At 44.7% G+C, this 25,309-nt stretch overlaps 1 long non-coding RNA gene across 1 annotated transcript in view; it reads right to left on the bottom strand.

Annotated features, from left to right (window-relative positions):
* The window catches only part of LOC147011619 (uncharacterized), a 30,523-nt gene extending 6,000 nt beyond the window's left edge, over positions 1 to 24,523 (bottom strand). Inside the window, exon 1 of the long non-coding RNA XR_015051467.1 lies at positions 24,245 to 24,523. This is a non-coding gene — a long non-coding RNA (uncharacterized LOC147011619). The remainder of the gene's footprint in view (positions 1 to 24,244) is intronic.
* Between the last annotated feature and the right edge of the window lie 786 nt (positions 24,524 to 25,309).

Genomic DNA, 25,309 nt, shown 5'->3' with positions numbered 1-25,309 from the left:
CCAGGCTGACTGCACACCTCAACTCGTTCACTCCTTGCTTCTGCCATCGTTGGAACCAGCTTTCAGAAGCTGTTCTGTCTCATCCTCCCCCCGAGGACTACAAGCATGCAGTGCAACAGCATCTCTTCTCATCGCAAATTCTGTTCCATGATCTTTATTACCCTCATGAATCGTTCCTAACCCAAACATTGTAATGTCGGACCCCGCTATTCATATATTCACTATTCGCGGACCCCACGTATTCACGGTTTATGAAATGCGACCTGCTTCTACATTTGAGGCCCTGTGCTTCGCGTAGTCGCAGTTTCTTCACGTTTTCAGCAGGCGAATTCGCCGTTATTCATGGGATTTTTAATTTTCCCTTATGAATCGCGAATCGCCGGGAACCACCCCCTCTGTCCCATTGAAACAATGCCCCGACATTCGCAGATTCGACATTCGTCGCATTTTCCAGGAACGTATCCCCCGCGAATAGCGGGGTACGATAGTACTCACTATTTTCAGTGTTTCCTCCCCTCCTCCCTCTCCTCTTATCCTGCTCATTCATTCCTTTGATGTTTGTCCCACTGTCAGTTCTACCTTGCTCTTCCATGAGCCTCGCTCCTGTAAAGAGAAATGAAATGACTTTAGAAGGCAATAGAAGAAGAAAAGAAAAGAAAAGAAAAAAATCAAAACAGGATATGAGATTTGAACCTATGACTGTAGCATCATGAGTTAAGTGTTCATATTGAAAACACCAAACAAACGGGTCAACCCAGACTTCATCTCGTGAATGCAATTGCTCGACTCCCATTTCCCCAAATATATTGCTTTGATACTTACCCCACTCAACCAACAATGCAGTTTTCACAACTCATACGAGTGTGTGGCAAAAACTGTTCAATTCCCAAAATTTATCTGCTTACCCTCTTCCTCATGCAAGACCCACCCACACCCCTCAACCCACCCAGCCCACCTCCCTCATATCTAAGTATAGCCAGAGTAAGCTCAGAATACTAGTAACATGAACAGACCAATAATTCACCAAAAAGGCCTGCAATGTTGTCGTTATGTTGAATAGCATGAAAGGAATTAAAGTTAAACAGCCACTCCTCGAGCACACACTCCCTTCGGCTAAACAGACAAAATGGAAGATGGAGGGAAATTAAAAATACAATTAAAACCGAGTTGGTGAGAATTGCTAGGAATGACTCAATCAGGATGAACCCAATTAGTTCAACAGGATAGTGTAGAAGTCGTGCATCTACATCGAGTTGTCTACACTGTATTGGGTTTGATTCGCGCCCCGACTGTAAATGGTCAGATTGGTGCTTCACAGGCAGAGCATGCGCCGTCCCTTGGATGGATGTTAAGCTGGGTATCTCATCTGCTGGCATTTATTCTCAGATCATCCCCAATCCAAACCATTATATTTTCTACCTTCGTTAACCCCTCTTGCCCCACCCCACCCCTCAAGTCCACATCCTTCCAGATTTCCAGTATCCATCTTATCCACCCTATGTGTCCCCCCCCCTCCATCTTTCTGAACCACTTTCTTTATGTGTCCAAGTTTCCCTCTATTTTATCCTTCAACCCTGATGTCTTTCTGAACCACTTTCTTTATGTGTCTAAGTTTCCCTCTATTTTATCCTTCAACCCTGATGTCTTTCTGAACAACTTTCCTTATGTGTCCAAGTTTCCCTCTATTTTATCCTTCAACCCTGATGTCTTTCTGAACCACTTTCTTTATGTGTCCAAGTTTCCCTCTATTTTATCCTTCAACTCTGATGTCTTTCTGAACCACTTTCCTTATGTGTCCAAGTTTCTCTCTATTTTATCCTTCAACCCTGATGTCTGTCTCTGTCTCCCTCCTGTTCCTTTTGGCCCGTTACATCCTGAACTGTTTGGTGTACTAGCTCTTCACGAGCCTCGACTCTGTATCCAAAAACGTGTAAATATATATATATATATATATATATATATATATATATATATATATATATATATATATATATATATATATATATACACATATATGTATTGGGGGAAATCAAAGGTCCCACTGTGTCTTTCGTGAAGAGTAGGCAAATTATCGCCAGCACCCTGAACAAATGACAAATTTCCTGTCAAAATAATCTTCACTCGAACAACAGGCCTGGTCAGCCGTTCGTGAAAAGCTTCTGCCAAACGACCCCGCCAGACGTCTGCACAAGAAGGAGAGATCAATGGTGGCCCTATATAAGTAGAATAATTAGTCGTGAGCACTGATCGATCAGGATCATCTTAATTGATCAGGATCATCTTAATCATCTTAAATATTATCAGCCATCCTGGTGTTTTGCAGGCAGAGGGCGAGGCATCAATATGTGCGCTGTCCCTCGGATGAATGTGAAGCCGGGAGTCTCGCCTGCCAGCACCCGTTGGCGATTGTTCAAGACCCCACAATGTCCTTCGCAAAGAGTAAGAGAGTCATCACCAGCACCCTGAACAAATTAAAAATTCCTGCCCATATTGACTGCTGTGAAGACAACGGCAAACCACCGAGCACAACATGTGCCAAGAGCTTGCTTCAGAAGCATCGACGGTTGGTAAAGAGTCTGATGATGATCGACAGTAAAGATAGAGCAAATATGAAAAACTGGACAACTTGAATAATTTCATAATTAGGCATAAAATATATCAGCACATCAATTTACTGGAATTTCTCTTGTGGCACAAATCTTGTTTAAAATCAAAGTTTATGCTTGCAAGGACTTTATCCGCACCTTGATAGTCGATGGGCTTATCACTTTCACATCGCAGACAGGTCAGTGGTCACTGTCTTCTACTGCCTACTTTCTGGTCTTGCACCCTCTGCATTTTCCGTGCACTCCCCCACCCAAGGTTCTGCAGGGCACATGCAGTCCACCATCAACCCCTTTCTTGTGAAACTCGCAAACTCCAGAATCACTGCTCACCTCCACTCATTTATTCCTATTTTTCCCCACTTGTGGATCCAACTTACACAGTTTCTTCAATCTCATTCTTCCCTCCAGATCTTCAAGACAGCGGTTCACCACCATATCAGATTGTCCCCAATGCAAAACCATTATCTTTTCCACCCTCGATTAACCACGTCCACCCCCCCCCCAAATATTCATTTTTTCCTTCCTGAGAGTTTGCTTCTCGATCCACCGCCTACATCTTCCCCTAACCCTCAACCTTACCCACATCCCTTGTTTGTCCGTCTCCATCTATTTTGTTCCTCAGCTCTGATGTTGGTGTCCCCCCCTTCTCTTTCTGCTGTTCCTCATGTGCTGTTGCATCCTGATCCGTTTTGTGTTCTGGCTCTTCCACGAGCCTTCTACAAAAAAACCCCAACAACAACAGCAAAAAACCCTACAAGCCCTTAACAATGAGATTCTTGGTAGAAACTCCTCATACATTGAACATTTTTTATAATCGTTAAATTTCCATGGAGTGTTACATAAATGAGTCACCAAACAGTGTCACCAGTGGGACGTATCTCAACAGCAAACCGGTGCAAGATGGAAAATATTTTGTACATTTAACTTGCAAAAGAGAAATTTTAAACAAAAAAAAATACAAATAAGGAGTTGAATGACAAATGAGAACGAACCTCAGTGAAGGAAACACGTGGAAACATGGACACGGGAGGAGGCAGCTGATGTCTGTGCCATGTCCCATTCCACATTAACCAAATCTATTAATATCCTTGAAGTCCATTTTATTACAATCCACTTGATATCATCCAGTCGCCCACATCACCTTTAAACAAGCTCAAATGAGCTAAGATCCTCGTCCTCTTAATGGTGACGTCATAAAAACGAATATGACGTCATTGTGATGTATCAGGTTTGCGATAAATTATCTGTGCTCATGCCTGGCTTGATTCCCGCAAACAAAATTCAAACAGCTTGCCGAGTTTCGGAGATAATGGTATAGGCGATTTCCATTAGCGGCGATATTATGACATCAACTTTTTTTCTCGGAAGAATTTCCAAAATCGGAGATGGTTACTGCCTGCGCATGGGCTTTCTGCATATACATGGCAAGCTTCACGAAGATCCGATGAAAACTCTGGGTTGTGAAACAAAAAATGTCAAAAAATAGGAATGACGTCATAAAAATTGATATGACGTCATATTGATGTATCATATGTGCGGTAATTAATCTGTGCTAATGCCCTGTTCGATTCCCGCAAACAGAATTCAAAAAGCTTGCCTAGTTTCGGAGATAATTTTTAAGACGATTTCCATTAGCGGAGATATTTTGACATCATAACTTTTTTTTCTATGAGGAATTTTCAAAATCGGAGATGATTACTGTCTGCACATGGTATTTTTACATATATATGCCAAGTTTCAGGAAGTTTCGATGAAAACTGTAGGTTGTGAAACAAAAAAAAGTCCACAAGAAGAAGATGAAGAACAACAACGTGAGTAAGACTTCGAGATCCTCCACGAGGATCTAAAAAACAAAAATTAACTTGCACGTTTCATTTCACTTATAGGCGAGGAATTTTTACATGGTACCATGAACAGCGGTTGACTCTTTCAAACAATACTCTTTCAGATCTTTCTCATCCACAACCCGGATACAGAAAGAAGAGCCGGCTTTTAGAGCCGCATGACAAGGATAAGATGTTTCCAAACACAGCACCCCCTGCCGTCAATCCGCTAGTAGAGCAGTTTTATTTGGATTTGACTCTGTCAGAAAATCCCTAACCAGACAGCTCTGGGGCTGAACCCAATGACACACCGCGCTATACCGCCGTCCTTTATGGAGGTCTCCGATCCAAGTTGAGTTGGTACTCAACAGTCATCAAATCTGAGAAAATCTCATACTGTCGCCCTGTCTCTGTGTTTGGATGTCGCAAACTCACGGGTATATTTCCACAAACAACCACTGAAAGAGGTTTGGTCGACTGAGCCTATGGGCCTCACCATCATGGACAGACCAATATATCCAAGATGGCCAGCCAAGACCAGCCACAGAATGGACATCCTCCATCATTCCTTGATGAATCTGAAACTACACCATGGAAAACAGACCTACACCAATGATTCAAGTGAGTCATTTGCCTTAGCCTTCCCAGTGGGAACTACAAATTCTAGCCTTTGCGTCAAGGCAGGAATTTGTAGTTTCTCAGGGTGCTAGCGATAGCTCACCAACTCTTCGAGAAAGACACCATCGGGATTCTTAACGGCCACCAGCTAACCCTGGCAAAAAAGGACACCTAGGTCCTAGGGCAACAGGTAAGCCGAGCAGGTAAAACACCTGGGACGTCAGTTAGCCCTAGAAGATGGGACACCTGGATAATCAGTTAACCCTAGTAGATGGGACACCTGGGACACGAGTTGGCCAAAGTAGATGGACATTTATCTGAGAGATGGCGTAATTTGTGATAGAACGCTCTGTTGTGAAGCACCAGTCCAAAGTTTGTAATCTGATCAGGCCTCAAACCCAAAACAGAGAGCTCAAAGGTAAGTGTGCTACCTCTTCACCATCCTGTCAGACCTATCCCCATCAACAATTTCCTGCCAAGTTCATACTCTCAAACTGCAATCTTACTCCCCTCACCTCTTCTCTCCTTCTTTTCATCATTCTTTCCTTTGCTTGTTAAGTCCAGCTGTGGCCACTTCATTATAAGTTTGCCTTTCTTCCCTCACTCGCCTCTAAGCTCTCTAGCATGGATTTGATTCCCAACCCAGCTATGAACCGTCATCCTAGTGTTTCACAGGTATGGTGATTCAATGTGTGTGCCAATCCCTAGGATGGACATTAAACCGGTGTCTCGTCTGCCGACATTAGTTGGTGGAAGTTAAAGATCCCACGGTGTCCTTCACGAAGCGTAGGTGAGCAATCACCGGCAACCAGAACAAATTCAAAATTCCTGCCCTAACCTCGTGTTCCCCCTGTCCCGCGGGAACAAAGTGAAAAGGGTTAACCCCCAAGGGAGTCGCTAAACCCCTAAGCTGGGTGTGCAGATTGGTAGTAGAAGTAGTAGTAGTTTCTTCCCTTCATCATGGTGTCTTCCTGCTCCTCCATGAACCTAGACTTTACATACAAAAGTTGTTTAAAAAAAAAAAATACAACAACCTCAATAACTTCCAACAATTGTCAGGATCGGGTACATTGTAGGCAAATCCATTTTCATAGTTAGCTGAAGGTAAACTATGTTTTCGAGGTTTCTTTTGTCACAAACTCAAATATCCCAAACGCAAAACGATTGTTGGCGATGTTTATCGTATGCGTTTGAAAGATATCCGAAGTTGGCCGCAGAATACCGCAGTCATTTTCGCATTTGGCTTACTAATTCGAGATATTCACAGAACCAGTACTCAGAAAAATGACTCATGCAAAGTTATATTTAGTGTGAATGCAACATACTTACACACAGTTAACAACTTAAACACTTTATACAATCCATAGATTACTTCCACAGTTACATCTCATAATCAGGTTTTGTTAACCTCCGCCATCGAAGATCGGAGGTTACTGTTTTCACCCCTTTCTGTTTGTTTGTTTGTTTGTTTGTGAACAGTATTACGGAAAAACTCCTCGACGGATTTCGTCGAAACTTGGTGGGGGGGGGGGGTTAGGTATGGTCCAAGGATCATGCCATTAGATTTTGGACTTGGTCCCCCCCCCCCACCCCAAAAAAAAAGTTAGAGAAAAATTTTTTTTTTGCATTTCTACATGTTTAAAGTGATTTCCAACCCCCCCCCCCCCCCCAAAAAAAAAATGGAGAAAAGAACTATAACTGTCAGCACTGTTGACATATTTAATGAATAAGATATAAGGTTCAATTGAGTGACCCAGCAGTATTGGCGGCGGAGGTTTTGCACTCTCCCGAGTGCTCCCCCTCTAGTTTACAGTTTTTATATATTTGTTCCATATTATATATATATATATATATATATATATATATATATATATATATATATATATATATATATATATATATATATATATATACACACACATATACATATACATACTCAATGGCATAATGGTTCGAGTGTCCGCTCTGAGGCTGGTTGAAACCCCTGGCCGAGTCAGAGCATAGACCAAAATGGTACGTGCTGCTTCCTTGCTTGAAGCTCAGAATTTAAAAGGAGAGCACGGACAAATAACCCTGGGAAAGCAATGGCAAACCACCCAGTATAACAGTTGCCAAAGAAACTGTTTCTGCAGCACCAATGCTCTGTAAAGACTTCCTTTCGTGTGCAGCCTTTTTGGCTGCCGGTTGCATCATTGGTTAGGGGTACGGATTATGCCGCTGATGCAGTGCCCCTATTACCAGTACACTGGTGATAGGTTTCGCCATCCTGTTTCGCCGACCTCAGAAGGATGACAGGCCGAGTCAACCCCCTGGTGTTAATTCAGTGGGAAACTGGGCTCAAACTCAGGACCCTTGGATCCCAAGCCACCACCCTAACCGCTAAGCCAACACTAGGCTTTCTGTAAAGAGTATGGTATATCAAATCAAAAACGCAATATATATTTTTTTATTTATAATTATGTTTTATACAATTAATTTGCTGTTTTTGATGATCTACCTGGAATTAAAGCACTAAAACAAAAAAGCTAATTTAATAACATGTTTAGGATTGATTGATCACTTGAGTTTGTTGGGTGAACCTTTTGCCAGTGTTCTGTATTTGGCCGCAGAAGAGTAGGAGGTACGCAAATTCACCTTTGAGCTATCTCGCCTGGGCTTGAATCGCGACCCAGCTATAAACTGCTCCACTGGTGTTTATCATGCAGGACGATATATGAATGTGTGCGCCGTCCATCGGAGGACTCAGCCGCCAGCACAGGGGGCGTCAGTGGTCATTAAAGATCCCAGGGTATCTTTCACAAAGAGTAGATGAGTTATCTCTGACAGCCAGAATGAATTACAAATTCCTGCCAGAATTGGCTGATCTCTCAAGAGGGTGGGAATAATTGGGCCCACTCATGATGATGTTGTAGTAGTAGTAGTAGTAGTAGTAGTAGTAGTAGTAGTAGTAGTAGTAGTAGTAGTAGTAGTAGATTGATGAGTAAACAAAAAATGTCCAAATGTCTAAATGCTCGAAACGATAGATTTTGATTTCGAGTTTATAGATATATGGAGGGAAGTTCAAGCTGGACGAAGATTACATGTTTGATGGAATTACAAAACGGTTTGACATGATAGAGTACGGAGAGCTTGGTAAAGGTTTATGAAAGAAAATAGTTTTAGTTTGGTAGAATTAACCGAGCACAGGTTACATTGCAATGTGAAAGGTCTGGAAGAGTTTTATTGACAAATCATCAAAGCAGTCTGCAAAATGCCAACCAGTAGGATAGAAGACGAGGTTTGTGTGTGTCCATGATGCGTGCGACCCAAACCTGCTAAACGGGGGTACAAGCTTAAAACTAAACATAGGAGGCTGAAATGTTTTCTTGAAATGTGAACGCTGAAAGGGAGAAATTGCATCGCTATTAAACCTACTTTGATACAAGGTGGTGAAGAGCACAAGGATTTGGAACTTTTGAAGACCACAGCTGCAAAAAAAGATGCTTCGGTTTAGCGAAAACATTTGGATACATGAAGGAATCTTCATTCGAGAAGCCTGGATGAGGGGACAATGAAGGAGAATGGGATGGACTGTGTCACATCGTTCAGGAGAAAGCTGCACTCGAATCACACAGGCAGACTTAACCTTTGGGTGAAGCAGGATAGCTCAGAGGTATGCGCATTCACCTTTGAGCCATCCGATAGAGGGTCACCTCCCAATTTGACTATAAACAGTCCCTCCGATGTTGTGCAGGCAGGATGTTGCTTCGATAAGTACGTCATCCGTCGGATAGGATGTTAAGCCGAGAGTCCCATCTGCCACCAGGATTTGCTGCTGGTGGAAGTTAAAGATCCCACGGTGTCTTTCGCAAAGAGTAGGCCATTGTTTGCTGACACCCTGAACAAATTGCAATCATGCCATGACTACTGCTAATAAGGCAATGGCAGAAAACCTAGTGCATTCCTTGCCACAAGATAACATTGGCAGCACTGAACCTGCCTTCAGGCAGGCCCCCAAGCGGACAGAGACTTGATCCTCGCCATGCTATTGATTCAGGACTGGCAGGATGGCCGAGAGGTACGCACACGTGCCCTGAAGCCATCGAATCTGGATTTGAATATCGAGTCAAGACCCAGCTGTAACAGTCAACCTGGTGTTTTACAGGCAGGGCGAAGCAACAATGTGTGTGCCGTCCCTCGCATGGACGCTAAACTGGGCATCCCATCTACCAGCATTGGTTGGTGGACATTAAAGATCCCACTGTTTTAATTGTGAAGAGTAATTGAGTTATCGCTGGCACCATGAACAAATTCCAAATTCGTGCTGGAACATATAGGGGGCACTGCATCAGTGGCACAGCTGCGTCACCAACAAATTATGCTACCCGCAGCAGCAATGTGCCGCATACAGGAGAAGAAGAAGAGTTATTTCAGAGAATTTATAGAACCATGCCATCGTTATCTCCAAAGCTGACAGTTTGTTTGGTTAAAATAAGTTTTTGTAAAGAAAAATGAAAACTCACTCATGGAGTGACACTTGGCAAAATGGAGCGGCACTCGGTAGAGCACACATCTCTGCCAGGCTGAATACTTCACACTTTCTACCCCACTGATAGGTCGGATCTGAATCCGGACCGGAACCAAAATCGAATCGGCTTGTTCTTGTCACCTAACCAACTCACCCACCTCACCTGGATTTGTCAAAACTCATCCACAACTTTTTGAGATCTCATGCGATACAGAGTTTTTGGCCCCATCTCTCAACGGTGAAGAATCACTTGAAAAATGCTCTAATCCAGATCCGGACTCGAATCTTCACCAAAGTTGAATCAATGAGTCCTTTTCACACACCGAACCTGTCCGCCAAGTTTCACGTGAATCCATCCTTAACCTTTTTGAACTATTGTGCTACATATCGTTTTTAGCCCCATCTCTCAACGGTGAAGAATCACTTGAAAATTAAAAAAAAAATCCTATCCAGATCTGGTTTTGGATCTTCACCAACATTGAACCAATTCTTCCCAGAGGAACTTCCAACTTTTCCACCAAGTTTTGTCCGAATCCATCGATAACCTTTTGAGATATTGTGCTATATATAATTTTTAGCCCCATCACTCAAAGGTGAAGAATCACTTTTTAAAATCCTCACATCTGGATCTGGATTCAAATCTTCATCAAAATTAAGCGTTGCTGTCCTTGGCCGATCAACTACACACAAAAAATTTCAGAACTATTGCTTGAAAACTGTGGCCAAAAATCGTGCGACAAACAGACAAACAAGCAGGTAGGCGACGAGGGATCCGCTAGGATCGAAGCGCTGGATATGATGCTTTTCATTCTGACCGATCCACCGACGAAGATTCATTGCCAAGACTTATTGGTTCACATACAATTGTTCCTCTGCCTGGCAAGATTTTTCCTATTGCGTATTTTGCCAACTGGCACTCCTCATAAAAAATGACGGTAAATAGACACCCTATTTTTGAAGGACTACCATTTGAAAAATAAAACCTAAATCAAAAATCGGCTCGAGTAAAATTTTCTAAATATCTCGAAGTGTTGAATTCCGGTCTCGCTTCTCCACATTCAAAACTGTAGGACAAGTATTGAAAATAGTGAACGCGGTTTTTCGGCCGCTGCATAGCAACGGGTGGTTGCTTATCAACGAAACTCAAACGCGCACACTCCCACCCCATATGGCACCTGTTCGCCAAGTTTCATCGAAATCGGTTTGCTGGTTTGTGCTGTGGAGCCTTGCGTTGCAGACAGACACACACACACACACACACACACACACACACACACACACACACACACACACACACACACACACACACACACACACACACACACACACACACACACACACACACACAACCTGACAATAAGGGATATCTCGCGAATCCAACAAACAGACAAATACTATAGACCAACATACCTGGCAAAAAAATGTTTTCGCCAAGAAAAAAATTGAGACAGGCATTGACTCTCAGGTGGAATGCAAAAGGAGGTGACAGGTGAACAACACATACGAAAAATGTTATCACCTTGAGCATACACCACCCAGGACAAACTTGTCACAAGTCATCACAAAAATTAAAATTAAATAAAGGATAGATGAAGAAGAAAAATCCAAAATCTAGAAAGTGATGGCAATGTAAACCACACTTGTTCGTGATTCGGCATGTGTAAATTCACACATTTAAGAAAAATTACAATAATATTCAATTTACTACTTGCATACCCCAACATAATGATTCAACTAATCACTTATGGGAATAATAATAATCATCATCATTGTTCTACCACTGAAAGTCATGAGTGAAAACACAGCCAATGGATCTGAGCTCTTGCCCTGGGATGTCTGACCAGGTTACAAAACAAGGATACGGTTGGCTGGTCTTTCATCGTGTATTACTTCTCAAGAAGTGGTCCACCGAATTACAGTACATCACAGATTATAAACACCTGAGACAGCAAAGGGCCAAAACTCTTACAACAGAGGCAGAAAAAAGGCCCAGAACTCATAAACTGCTGCAACCATTACATTTCCTCTTTCAAGGGAACCAAAACGGTGGAGGCATCTCGACTCCGGAAGACAAACTTCTCTAGATCGGTGCATCCTCGACTATCTAAGCCGTGCGATCGATACATCGGATCGTGAATGTCGAGCATACAATGGTTTTAACGCTTGATACTTTGTTGGAAAGTGGAATTTTGTTTCAGTGTGCCGAAAGGAAAATGTTTGACATTTAATTTACAAAAGTTAAAAAGTTTTCATTACCTTGAAGACATGATAGAGGCATGATGCATGAGAAGCAGAATTAGCTATTATATCAGAATTAGCTCATACGTGATGAGGAGAAACTCAAAGCCAAAGTACTGCTAAACTGCAGGTTCGTTTTCTGATTCATGTTCAAAATATAAAATTCAACTGGAATTACGTTGTTCCTTGTTCATAAAACTGACATTTACAGACCGACAGACAGACAGAAGTGAACCAATTGCTTAACCCTGCTTTTCGCTTCGCGCGCATGGGTTTATAAAGTCAGCCGGTAATAAGTGGAGAAAACGCGGTGGCATCATGAAGCACAGAAACATTCAATCATCTGTAAAAGGTAGCGTTTATCAAGCATGCATCAGACCGATATGGATGTATGGAAGTGAAATGTGGGCACTGCGGATCGAAGATGTAAAAATAATGGAAGGAACTGAGATGAGAACGATACGATAGATGAATGGATCGTCTTCGAAAGAAAGAATCTCAGACATCAGGAAGAGATTATAAATCAATACTAGTGAGGAAGAATTTAGGAAGAGACCAATTTAGACTTGGTTGGTATGGTTATGTGCAACGAACGTTAGTAGAATAAGCTGTAAAGAAAGCAATCAAGCTCGTGGTGGAAGGAAGAAAGCAGAGAAGGTGTCCCTAAAACACACGTATTTAAACTGTCAAGGAAGATATGGAAAGTTGGAACCACCTGAAAAAGGGGGAAATGGTCATAAAATGTTTGTTGCTGTTGTTGTTGTTGTTATGCCAGACATGACTGACAGCTTTAAATTGGATGGCATGAGAGACGAACCTAAATCTCACCACCTAAGGAGGAATATGCAGAAAATAGACAAAGGCTGTTGCCTACTCACTCCAGTACCAGAACCTGCATGTGCTGCTCCTGGACCTCATCCAAGGCACTCTTTGTACCACTCAATGATGAAGCTGGTTGGTTGGATAGCTGGTGTCACATCACCCACAATTGTAACCCGAAAAAAAAAAATCATACGTCCGCCATTTTGGTACTATGGTAAGCCTAAGATATCTTCAGAAGAGTCATATTCACAAACTGCCATGCCCTCCCTGCAAGTTTTCCATTCAGTGTCAAACAACCGAAGTGACTGTTAAAAAGGATCATCAAATATCGAAATATTGGAGCCAATAGGCGAGTCATGGGCGGCGGTACACATAGGCCTCAGGCTTCAGGCCTCTGATGTTAGCCTATGGCCCAGTTCAATTGGAATTATCTGAGCTATTGAACCACGATGTATTGTAAATGTGCATAAGCAGTAGGCTATGCATGTTTTTGCTACACATATGCAACCCAGGTTATTTGTATTTTCCTAACAATAAAAGCAGCGGTCTGTTGTCTATACACCACCCAAGCAAAGGGACGTGTTAGAAGAACATGATGCATGCTTAGAACACGATCGCCCATAGGACAGATACTCTGCTCGTCATAATAAAATACCAAGTTGTGATGGTAATGCTGTACATTATAATCTACAGCAACTTTGAAAATAGTCATGGCCTGTTTACACAGGACAAATCTTAACCACTACGCTGGTAAGAACCAGACTCAGTGGCATCATCGTGAGATCGTCTGCTCTGAGTCTGGGAGGTCAGTGGTTCAAACCCCGGCCGAGTCAAATGACAGACTTCTAAAATGGTACTTGTTGCTTCCTTGCTTCCTTGCTTTACGCTCAGCATTTAAAAGGATAAAGCATGGACAAGCAATGCTACGAAGGCAATGGTAAACCACTCAGTGTAACCCTCTGTAAAGAGTATGGTACATTAAAATGAAACTAAACGCTGGTAAGAGAGGCGACTTTTGAAAGAGAGAATGACTGCGCCGGGGTTGTCATCCCGCGTTCAACGGCTACACACGGAGTGCCAAATCATGCCTAGATTGATGGCCACCCTACGCTGAGCATCGCAGCATTCACTCGCTTGAGGCACAGGCATCAGAGAGAGACGCGCACTCGAGCATGCACGGGCAGCATCCACAAGCTGCCAACCCCTAACCCACCCACCGAACCCCCCCAACCCCCACCCATCTTTACCCAACCACCAAAATAAAACTCAGCCAACACTTGCAAACAGGGCATTGTGCCAACAGCTGCTAGTAGACAGTTAGAGTTTTCTTCATTTATGATAAGAATGTGCCCGTTTGGGGGATTATGTTTGAGTCTGTGTGCGAAGCCAAAATGCATGCAAATTCCTGGCCTGAGAGCAGCTGGCTATGTTCTCATGGTGCAATAATTTGATGCCCTTATGCCCCACTATTCACCACCACTCTCCTACTTCAATACATATCAGTACATCGTCCGTGCTCTCCTCAAACTTGAAATGGCTTCAATAAGTCTACACACCCAACACGTGGAGAAACACACAGACGCCAACCCCTTCCCCTCCTCCCCGCACCCCCTGCAAATAGCACGCATTACCCGCAGTCTCTGGAGCAAGGACAATACAGGTTTGCAAAAATGAAAGCATCAGACGCCGATTCTTGGCACGGCTCTTCGCTTTTTGCATCCTAGTTTGCACTGCAAAGACCAAAGTGTCTCTTACTTGATCGCACGCCTGATATAAAAATAACCACACGAATAAACATGCACTCAAATCGAGCGCATCAACCTGCTTTGACGGGCCACCTCATTTTAGCAACCCAGCGAAGGTCCAGAAATTGGACGGCGTACCTCCAACGATCATCTTTTATTGCATTTCGGGGTCAACTGTCCCAAAAGGCTCAACATCTGAGAAAGCATGTTGCACAGAACAGCAATAGATCTGCACTGTTTTTCCATGATGTATGAGCTCAGCCCGACAGCACAAGCACATATGCGGTAATATTCCCATAATAGAGGTGCAAACTTAATGACAAAACAAATCGCGAGCAGACACGCGGCCTGGGCAATGGCAATCGGCCGCTGTTTCCGGCAGCGTGGGCAGCAGTGCCAGAGCTGTGCTTGGCATGGCGCGCGTGCTGCACATCCCCATCACGCCTACTTAACAGAGAGTCGGAGAGGACAAAAGGGAGCGTGCGACGTGCCATCAAACTGACGCACCACAGAGGGACGAGACCATCCACGATTCCAAAAAAATGCGTGGCCATTGAGCAGTCTCGAGCGGTCTTTGGACTGACGCACCACGGAGGGATGAGACCGTCCTCGATTCCATAAAAGCGCGTAGATATTGAGCGGTCTCGAGCGGTCTTTGGACTGACGCACCACGGAGGGATGAGACCGTCCTCGATTCCATAAAAGCGCGTAGATATTGAGCGGTCTCGAGCGGTCTTTGGACTGACGCACCATGGAGGGACAAGACCATCCTCGATTCCAAAAAAACGCGTGGACATTGAGCGGTCTTGAGAGGTCTTTGGTGGCAATTAGTTAAAAAAGAAAAAGAAAAGTTAAACGAACAAATAAGTAAGACAATTAGAGATAAATAAACAAGTAAAGGTGATTTATGCACCTTGAGAGCATCTTGTAAAAAGGGAGGATTGAATTGGCAATCAAATGAATTCATCTGGACTCATGCGGAAAAAAGGAAGCGGTCAAACACAAATGGCATTTTTTTTTCTTAATAAAGCCTTAACCGGTGAATCATTGCAAACCACAACACACTTCAAAGTGACTATTCATGGCGTGGTTTGCTTGCGGAAAGTTTCACGAAGCGTATTACAACACCAGCCGGGTGGTGCGTGCCCGAGAATCGACGAAGTTGGTACATAAACGATGTGGCCTTTTGTTTTGAAAAGAAATGGCTCGATTATGAATGAAGAAACAAAGTGTATGAGCGAATGAACGGGTAAAATAAAGGAAAGATCCAAAATATGGAAGCGCTGACAGAGACACATGGGCTGAGAGGGGTGTGGGGTGGCTAAGGAATGTGGGGGCAATAATTGGAGGCAAAATCAATTGACTTAGGACTCTTTACGTGCTTTATTGCTGGATAGCTCAAGGGTCGGCAAACTCGGGAGGAGCTCTCTGACCTGGGTTTGATTCCCAACCGGCCCGAGGATGAACTTGTCGGAGCAGAATGTTACACGAAAGAGAGTGCCGCCCTTTGGGTGGGAAGTCTTGCAGGCTGTACCATCTATCAGCTTTCGCTTGTGATTGTTTGCTAAAGATGTCATTGCACCTTTCAAAAAGAGCAGGCCAATGTCAAAATTTCTGCCAGTTAGTTGATGGTCACTTCGGTAGTAGCATCCTGTGCCAGATGAGCAACCAGTCCAGGGTTAATTGATGGACATTTTGATGACCTGTCATGGGCTGCCTTGGCATGAGACAGGGGGTTGGGGAGGGGGGTGAAGGGAGTCAAAAGAGGGCAGGGGGATAAATGTCTCGGATCTGATATACCATAACGTGATATCCAGAATGTCTGGGTTGCCAAAGCAGATTCTTGGCAAGAGTTACACTGGGTTGTTTGCCATTGCTGTCCTGGCAGTAATGATGGCAGGAATTTTTATTTGTTCAGAGTGCTGGCGATAGCTCAACTACTCTTCTCAAAGGACACCATGGGATTTTTAACATCCACCAACTAATGCCAGCAGATAGAAAACCCAGTTTAACGTCCATCCGAGGGATGACACACACACACACACACACACACACACACACACACACACACACACACACACACACACACACACACACACACACACACACACACACACACACACACTGATGAACAACCTTGCCTGTGAAACATTACGATGACAGTTTATTGCTGGGTCGGGATTTGAACCCAGGCTAGACAGCTTGCAGACGAGTGTGCGTACCTGTAGGCTATCCTGCCAGCACAGGTTGAATGTACGAGAATAAAATTTCTGCCAATTTTGCATCTACAATAAGTATATGGCTCCTTCAACAATTGACCAGTTACCATCTTCTCAATTATCCACACATCAAATCCAAAGAGATCTCGTTAGTTGGTGCAACATGTGTGAAAACACATTTTTGATTCCTGGTGGCTCTGTTGCACCACTAAGGAAGATCAACTTCGATTCCAGTTTGAGCTGAAAGGCTCTCGGAGAAAAGATTATAAATCGGTGGTTTAAAATCATGCCAACTAGGCTTGTTATGAAACAAAGAAACTTGGACAGGTGACCAGCATGCACGGCTTGCTCTCCGGAAGGATACTGTGGAATTTTATGCAAGCGAGCTCAACAATGCCTCCCAAGGAACTGTCACGCTCCAAGATGCCATTATCCGAATGACGGTTCGGACCCAAGTCACATGCCAATCTCAACAAGTACCACGATACAGGTGAGGAAGAACACAGGTTATAAAACTAAAATAGCACTCGGTTGAGGGCACGCCAGGCTGAACGGTTTACGTTTTGTAGCCCACTGATGAGCCGGATCTGGATCCAGACCTTAACCAAAATCGAATTGCCTTGTTCCTGTCGAGTACCTCACTCATCCACAACTTTTTGAGATATCGTACTATATATCGTTTTCGTCCCTATCTCTGAATCGTGAAGAATCACTTAGTAGATTTAAAAAAATCCTTCTATCCGGATCCAGATTCAGATCTTCACCAAACTCGAATAAATTTGGCCGTGTCACACAACCAACCTTTCCACCAAGTTTCGTCCGAATCCGTTGATAACTTTTTGGAATATCCTGCTCACAGAGACAGACAGACATAAGATTCAAACAAAACAAACAAACAAACAAAAACAACAGTACACAGCCAACGCAGAATAAGCAATACAAAAACCCAGGAGCGTAAAGTGGAAACACCTTAAAAATGCAACTATCCATCCACTGGGACCATACTCTCTGCAGAGTGTTGGTGCTGCCTAAGGAGTCTCCTTGGCTATTGGGTACAATCCTGGACGGGTCGCCACTCCGACACAGGATACCAGCATGCTGGCACTCATTTTGCCGACCTCGGAAGGATGACAGGCAGAGTCAACCCCACCCGGTATTAATTCAACATCCGAGTGGGATTTGAACTCAGGATCCTCGGATCCTAAGCCCACCACCCTAACCATTAAGCCAACACCAGGCATAAAAATGCAACTCGACCATTAATAATAGCCATTGCATACCCCTCATATCCCTTTTTAAAAATTTGTTTCCATTTCAACGTGCAACCACCTCTTTAAACTCAATCATTGGACGCGAAATGCATCTCGACTCGATTTAACTCATCACTCTCCTTTGGGAACAACGTGATAGATTTTTCCTGCAAATCTCCGACACAACGTAAACATGCTCGTGTTTCAATTCAATTGGCCATAACTGAACACCTCGAACCGACAACCCCATTTAGTTATTATAAATATTCTCTCTACAGTACTACCCTTGGCTTTCCTACAAGGAACCATATATTTATTATGTCTTCACCAGAATGAGGGTGAGAGTTGGGGGGGGGGCTAAGATGATAAAATGAATAAGGGAGGACGGTTCGAGAGGGAATGGGAGGAGTTGGAAAATAAGTTTAGGAAGAGATGGGAGGGACGAGAGATATATACAGAAAGGAGGACGGAGGGTCAAAATAGATGACCCATAATATGATACCCTCCAAAGTATATCCTTCCACAATTCGAAACCTTTAGTCATAAATTTCTTCAAGTCCAAATGTGGTTGCCTTTCCCACCTGAGTGCATAGATCCTCGTGCTGGGACTTTTCCAGGTTGAAAATCCCATAAACGGTGTGGATATGTCCATCATCGACCAATGTCCTTGCGGTTCACGTAAAAGCCCATCGATACTCCTTAACGCCTCTGCCATACGTACAGCACGTGTACATGCTTCCAATCATCTATAACGGGTCGCTAGACAAGTTCGGAACACGCTAAGTAGCAATCTCATGCGTCAGGTGTTATAAACGAAGGAAACAAAGCCCACATGCTCCGACGAAAGCACACGCGAAGCTGCAAAGAAAGAGGTAAATCAACAACTAACGCGGTATATATATATATATATATATATATATATATATATATATATATATATATATATATATATATATATATATATATATATATATATATATGACAAGGGAATCACACATGTAGGATAAAACAAGCAGCCAATTCTTAATGGGCAATGGGCTAATGGGTTACGATGTTGCAAAACCTAAATGATAGGCTATGTAAGAATGTCTAAACACAGAGGAGAATGAAGTCACAAATGACAGGCTAAAAGCTGCATGGTAAAGTAAGAGGGGAAGGGGGGGGGGGGTTGGTTTCCAAGGCAACCTGGAATAGAGGCAGCGCACACAATGGGATCATTTTTGAGACAATTTTTGCTCGGATGCAGAGGCGTCCGCATGTTTACAGGACAAGCCTCTCCTCGTTCTGCTTGAGCTCCGAGTGCAGGTCTGTAGCTCCCGCAGGTCTGTTCAATCTTCGTCGGTCCGAGTGCAAGCCAAAGGGCATGCCACGGTAAAAGAACGAGGGAGACAGAAGGATCTCTCCATGGATTACAAAAAGACAACAATCCATAAGGGAGAGAGTGCGAGCCAGGATTTTAAGCTTCGACAGGTTGGCAGATCCTGATGGCCAAAGTAACCGTGATTTACAAAAAGCAACTAAAAAACTACACAACAGTTCTACTCCTGCTACAACGACAACTCATGCTTGCCGTTCCGAACCAAAAAAAAGCCCGTTCACATGCAACATGTGAACTACCTGATCAATTTCTTCATCGTACAAAATATCACAACTACTACTCTGACTACTACTAGTTTAGTGGCCACAATTGTTCCCACCGTGCAGGGTCGCCTGCGAACGTTGTTGACCAAAGCCTTTCTCGAAGCAGGTGGCTCGGTCTGACCTTCGCCTGGAGATTACTTAGGCAGGGATTTGTGACTTGGTCAGGGTGCTGGAGATAACTCGCCTACTCACAGCAAAAGTCACCGTGGAATATTTAATTATATACGATCAAACGGGACACCTGGCTTCACATCCGCCCGAGGGGTGGTGCACCCATCGATGCTTCGCCGTGCCTGCGAAACACCAGGATAAGTTTACAGCTGGGTTGGGATTCAAACCCAGGCTAAACAGCTCAAATGTAAGTGGCACTACCTCTGCATCACCCTCCAGCATTGAAAACGACACAACAGTCGTACGTATGTTTGCGTCAGCGTTCTTTAAATTTAAAAAGACACTTTAAATCGGCAACGTTTAATTCATGAAACAACTCCCAAGCCGTAAAGGGGCAAACTGATGCGTTCAGTGGTCAGTCTTTACAAGCCGTCCAGGTCAAAACATCATCGGACCCCAGCAACATGACAGCACATGGAACGCTGTCGAAGTAATTGATAGCAATTACATTTTCAGGTTCCAACACTACGTGCATGTCTGAAGTCAACAATTTGCATTCGTCCCATTCGATACAGTGATGTCTCGCAAGCGGGCGAAGATGCAGACAGGATATGAAGGTCAATGACGCGAGTCAGTTCGACTTCACAGCGAGTAACGCACCAGACCACGAGTGGCTGTGGATAAATGCCGAGTTTCTTTCTCTCCGTGACGTTGCTACGTAACAGGCGTACATCCCTTCGCCACCCTGGCCGTATGCCGCAGGAACCGGGGAGTGGCTACGCTCATGGGGTCAGGTCACCACCGACGGCTGGGACTCAAACCATGCTGGAAATCAAAACAGAAAGACCCCACAAGTTAGGACATTCAGCTGAAGACTAAAAAAAAAAAAAAAAAAAATCAACGGTGCATGACTTTACAGGAGTCCATCAACGCTCAGGGCTGTGGTAACATGTTTAGATGACACGCACAAGTACCGTAGTAATTAAAGAAGGACCACAAGTGCACCTCCTGAGCAACGTGGAGAAGACACTTGCTGTATAATACGATGTTCAAAAGACCCCAAAAATTAGAGGAAACCATCAAAGGATTTTACATGAAACAAGGAACCACTCGAGACGCGCACACCGAGCTCTTAGAATAATTCACAGGGCAGATGGAAGATCGAAGCTCAAACGAAGATTCTGTGAAATTCTTCTCACTGCCTTTGCACCTGGGCGACGACTACAAAGCCAAGCAGACGGAATACTTTCGTCCAGGACGTTGTTCCTGACATCAGATTTCATGTTTGGGACGGCAAGTTCACCTGCCTACGTAGAAAGGACAAAGCACGTGAGGACTGCTTGAACCAGTGCCAAAAACTTACAGACCAGCACCCCCCCCCTTTCCACTTTTCTCTTCATCCTCCTCCTCTCCTCTTTTTCCCAAGCTTCTCTGTCCCAGCACTGTCAAAACAAAGCCGAGATATCTAGGCCAAAAGGAAGACAAAATGTGCCCTATTAGGTACGAAAAGGAATAAAAAACACACGATTTAACAACCAAGTATGACTTCTTGGCATGCACAAACATCTGTAAATGAATAAATAAATGAATAAATGAGCGAGCGTTAATTTGAAACCGATCTGATGGTATCGAGTGTTGAAAATTCATTTTCACTTATGCCACGTTTCACCTGCAAGTCGTGCCACGTTGGGGGCACTTACCGCTACATAAGCATGTGGAAATGGAACCTCTGCATGCTATTCGCTTTGGGGGAGGGGGTAGGTAAGGGTGAGGTGTGGGGTGGGAGGGGAAGAAACAAGGAGCCATCGCATGAGCCATTCAAGCTGGATTACAAACGAACGCGACAGCGCTGCAACAACCATGACAACATTCAAATGAAGTCTCAAGCCAGAGACGTAAGGCTGGTCCATAAAGCTTTAGAAGCCAAAGAAGCATTGATTAAACATCTCGACCTCAGACTGCTGACCTCAGAGAATCAGCATCGGACGGCCTACATATCACAAACACTCACACTTGGCAAGAAAGTACAGCCGCAAACAACCACAGATAGCCCGTGATATTTAGGACGCCCAATGCTTTCAGCCACAGAACTCGGTTTTCAATAAGTTGGTGGTCACTCCGTACAATCAACGACATCAATTCCGGCACGAGGATAAATTCCAGCATTCGAAATACGAAAGGAGTTGCAAAGCAAGATGTATACACTTTTCAGTCTTCTTCCGGCTGCTTGGGACATTTTGCAGACAGAAGCTGCAATGGAGAATAAAAGTACAAAGATCGAATGGATTAACAATGTGGTTGCATTTGCAATGGAATGAATGGAAATGTCAGGTGTGCCCGCACTCACCTCTGTACCATCTAGCCCGGGTTCAAATCTCGACCCAGATCTAAATGGCCACCCTGGTGTTGCGCATAGAACACGAGGCATCGGTGCGTGCGCCGTCCATCGTGTGGACGTTAAAGTGAGAGGGGCAGCCTGCCAGCACAGGTCGTCGGCGGACGTCAAAGATCCCACGGTGTCATTCACGAAGAGCAGGTGAGTTATCGCCTGCACCATGAACTAATTACAAGCGCCCGCCACCTTTCAGTGGAACGTCAGGCCCGTCGAGCCGGTTACACAGAGACCCGAACAACGCCCGTACCTAAGTCCGACCCCACAAGAAGGTGGGAATAATTGGAACTGGTCATGAAGAACGAAGGATGGACAGATGTGCCAGGGTAAAGAAAACCTTCGAGATAAAATATGGATTGCAAAGTTTTAAGTTCAGCCTTCGCTTCGAGCCACGTGCGAAGAGGACAGAGAAAGCTACTCATTTACCAGTAACTGGCAGGAAAAGGGAAAACGCCTGACATTGCAGACAGCACCGAGTTGGGAAATTTGTGCCACAACACTGGAGATGGGCGTTGTCGCTTTCTGATATATTTCATTTATTTTTAATACCAAAACTCGCCGCGTCACACTCTGAATCAGCATTCTCACGAGCTAACCGAGGTAGCACAAAATGCCCTTTACAAGCTCTCAATCAATTGACCGCAAATACGAGTTCAGGAAGCGGTGAAGTTTCAGAAGGTGTCAAAGTTTAAAGCTTTAAAAAAAAAAAAAATTGCTCTACGTCATCTATAAATGTCTACGAATATTCCGGTGTCTGTCTGTCTGTCTGTCTCTCTCTCTCCTTCACATTCCTACAAATTTGTCACGCTCCCTATTGAGAGCACAAATCTGCGATTCCAAACTAAAGGGCCTGAGATAACATCGATTCAAGTGGCATGGAGTTTTTGCGGTTAGGACTATGGCAGCCACCATGAAAAACGCCCTCCGGTATATGTGCAGGTTACAGCAGGCAGTCAGCGATTTGGAATTATCTGGGTTCCCTCAGCCACGGCCGCTCTCATCGGAACAGCCAGGTCGCATCACCTCTCTCACTGCTACCTTTCACGACCGCGGCCGAAAGCACACGGCGCTTTCGATCCATCAAGGAGGCGGGTGAAGGGTTCGCTGTGGTTAAAAAGCGGTTAGCGTTCCGCTCAGATTTGTTCCTTGATGCAGATGTGGTGAACCCTGCCAGCTAAAATGAACTACTGCGATGGTGCACAAACCTATTGCTCACAGGAAAGGTGATGCCCTCCTGAGAGAGTTGGTTGACCTCAACTTTTAAAGAAAATATCCGAGACCCCTTTGCAGCACTTTGTTACGCGTTCAATACATCGCAATGACCATATTGGTCTCTCTCTCTCTCTCTCTCTCTCTCTCTCTCTCTCTCTCTCTCTCTCTCTCTCTCTCTCTCTCTCTCTCTCTCTCTCTCTCTCTCTCTCTCTCTCTCTCTCTCTCTCTCTCTCTCTCTCTCTCTCTCTCTCTCTCTCTCTCTCTCTCTCTCTCTCTCTCTCTCTCTCGATTGCAGTGCCATGAATGGCCCAATTGTATCGTTGAAGACCGTTTTCATTTAGCACGTTGCAACTTTATGGTGAAATTGGGCTTGTTTATTTTGGTGGGGAACAACCATTGGGTCAAGTACAGTATGGTCACGTGTCAAGGGGGTGGGGAGAGAGGGATATCGGTCAATGTTCCTTGGGGACTAAAAGACGAGACAAATCAATGGAGCACGAGGAAAACAAACTAACACCGACACCATTTTGCGGTGTTTGGTTCTCAAAAAGATATTTTTGAGATTCCCATATAACGTCGACAAGTTCAATCCCATATAAAAGAGGAATGCAAAAACTTCCCCAACGAAGTCGACAAGCTCCGAGAAAGAGGGGGACGACCGGACATCGGGACCCGCGGAATTTCTCGAGGACGCACCAAATGTCTCAATGGGATCAAATCATGATCAAATAAATACATCCCACAAAACGAAAATGCAGCATGACGTTAATAACAATAGCAGTGACGTCACGACTGAAGATGCGTTCCAGTTACGGTAACCGTGAACTGTGGAGCTCGACGGTGGTGGGTTCAGGCTGTCACTCACGTGCCAAAGACAACAATGAGAGGTACAGTGACGTAACAGGTACAGTGACGTCACAGAGGCACAGTGACGTCACACAGACACGCGGAGATCAGGATAAACAAGCGGCAATAAAAGGTACATTATTGGTCCAGCTTCCAACAGAGCCCCAATCACTTGCACAAGCAGCCAGTGCCGCCATCTCTCCCCATCTCTCACCTCGGTCACCTCTCCCGAATCCTCTCGCCACCCCCAGCGCTCCTCCGCCACAAGACCACAGTCGCCTCACTCTCCGGCTCCAGCCGTCCGTACCTTTGTCTTTCCCGGGACTTCCTCGGCCGTTACCTGTCTCTCGAGAAGGGGCTCTCTCGCCTGCTCGCCTCCGGCTCCCTCTCTCTTCCCCACTCTCCCACTTCCAGCCCCCTAAACCGCCCACCGACCCCCCCTCACCAGTGCCTCAGTCCGCCCCGCTGCGCGCAATTCCGAATCGCGAAGCGCTCCGGGGCCTCGTGTCCATTTCCGGCCGCCGTAGGATCGCATTGTGAATCGCGGAGCGGACAGCAGCTCGCGGGACCCTCAACTCTTCCCTTTCGCGCTCGTGCGATGACGTAATGCGTAGGGCGGGGCCTGCGTAATAATAATCACGAATCACGGAAATTACGGTGTTGATAAACAATTATTATGAATGACCGGTGAGGTGTTTGAAAGGCTTGATTCGTTCTCTTCGATCCCAGTGGAAAATTATTATTGCGAACAACGCACACAATGGTGAGAAATAATTTTTTGGAAGCTCGGGACTCGTTTTACCGCCTTTTTTTTTTACACGGCGTCGCGTGGTGAAAGTGTTTCGGGTGCACGTAATGTCGGAGGAATGTGGGGGGGAGGATGGCTCGAGGAAAGTCCTCGCTCTCTGTGTTTATTTTCTTACTCTCGGGCCATGAAGGGCCGTTCGTTATACATGGACCAATTGGGTGTAAATGTGGTTAACAACGTGGTCTCTCACAGGTGATGATGGGGGTTGTGGGTGGGGGTTGACAGGGGGAGTCCTTTGTGTTGAGCGCTTTTTTTTTTTTTTTTGTAATTCCTTGTCGAGGCTCATATAAGAGCGAACACAACGCACAGCAAGGGGGGCATGAGACAAGAGGGGAGTGGGAAGGACAAAACGGTGGGGAACAGAGACATCAGATCTGTGGAAGGGAGAGGGATGGGGAACATGGGGTATACAAGATGGACATTACAGGGACTTTCAGGAAGGAAAGCAGGGAATTTGGAGGAGGTGGGTTT

Source organism: Eptatretus burgeri, chromosome 15 (assembly GCF_056783735.1).
Source record: "Eptatretus burgeri isolate ZD-2024b chromosome 15, Ebu_testis_v1, whole genome shotgun sequence".
Taxonomy (NCBI): domain Eukaryota; kingdom Metazoa; phylum Chordata; class Myxini; order Myxiniformes; family Myxinidae; genus Eptatretus; species Eptatretus burgeri.
This window is presented reverse-complemented; position numbering and strand designations above follow the sequence as displayed.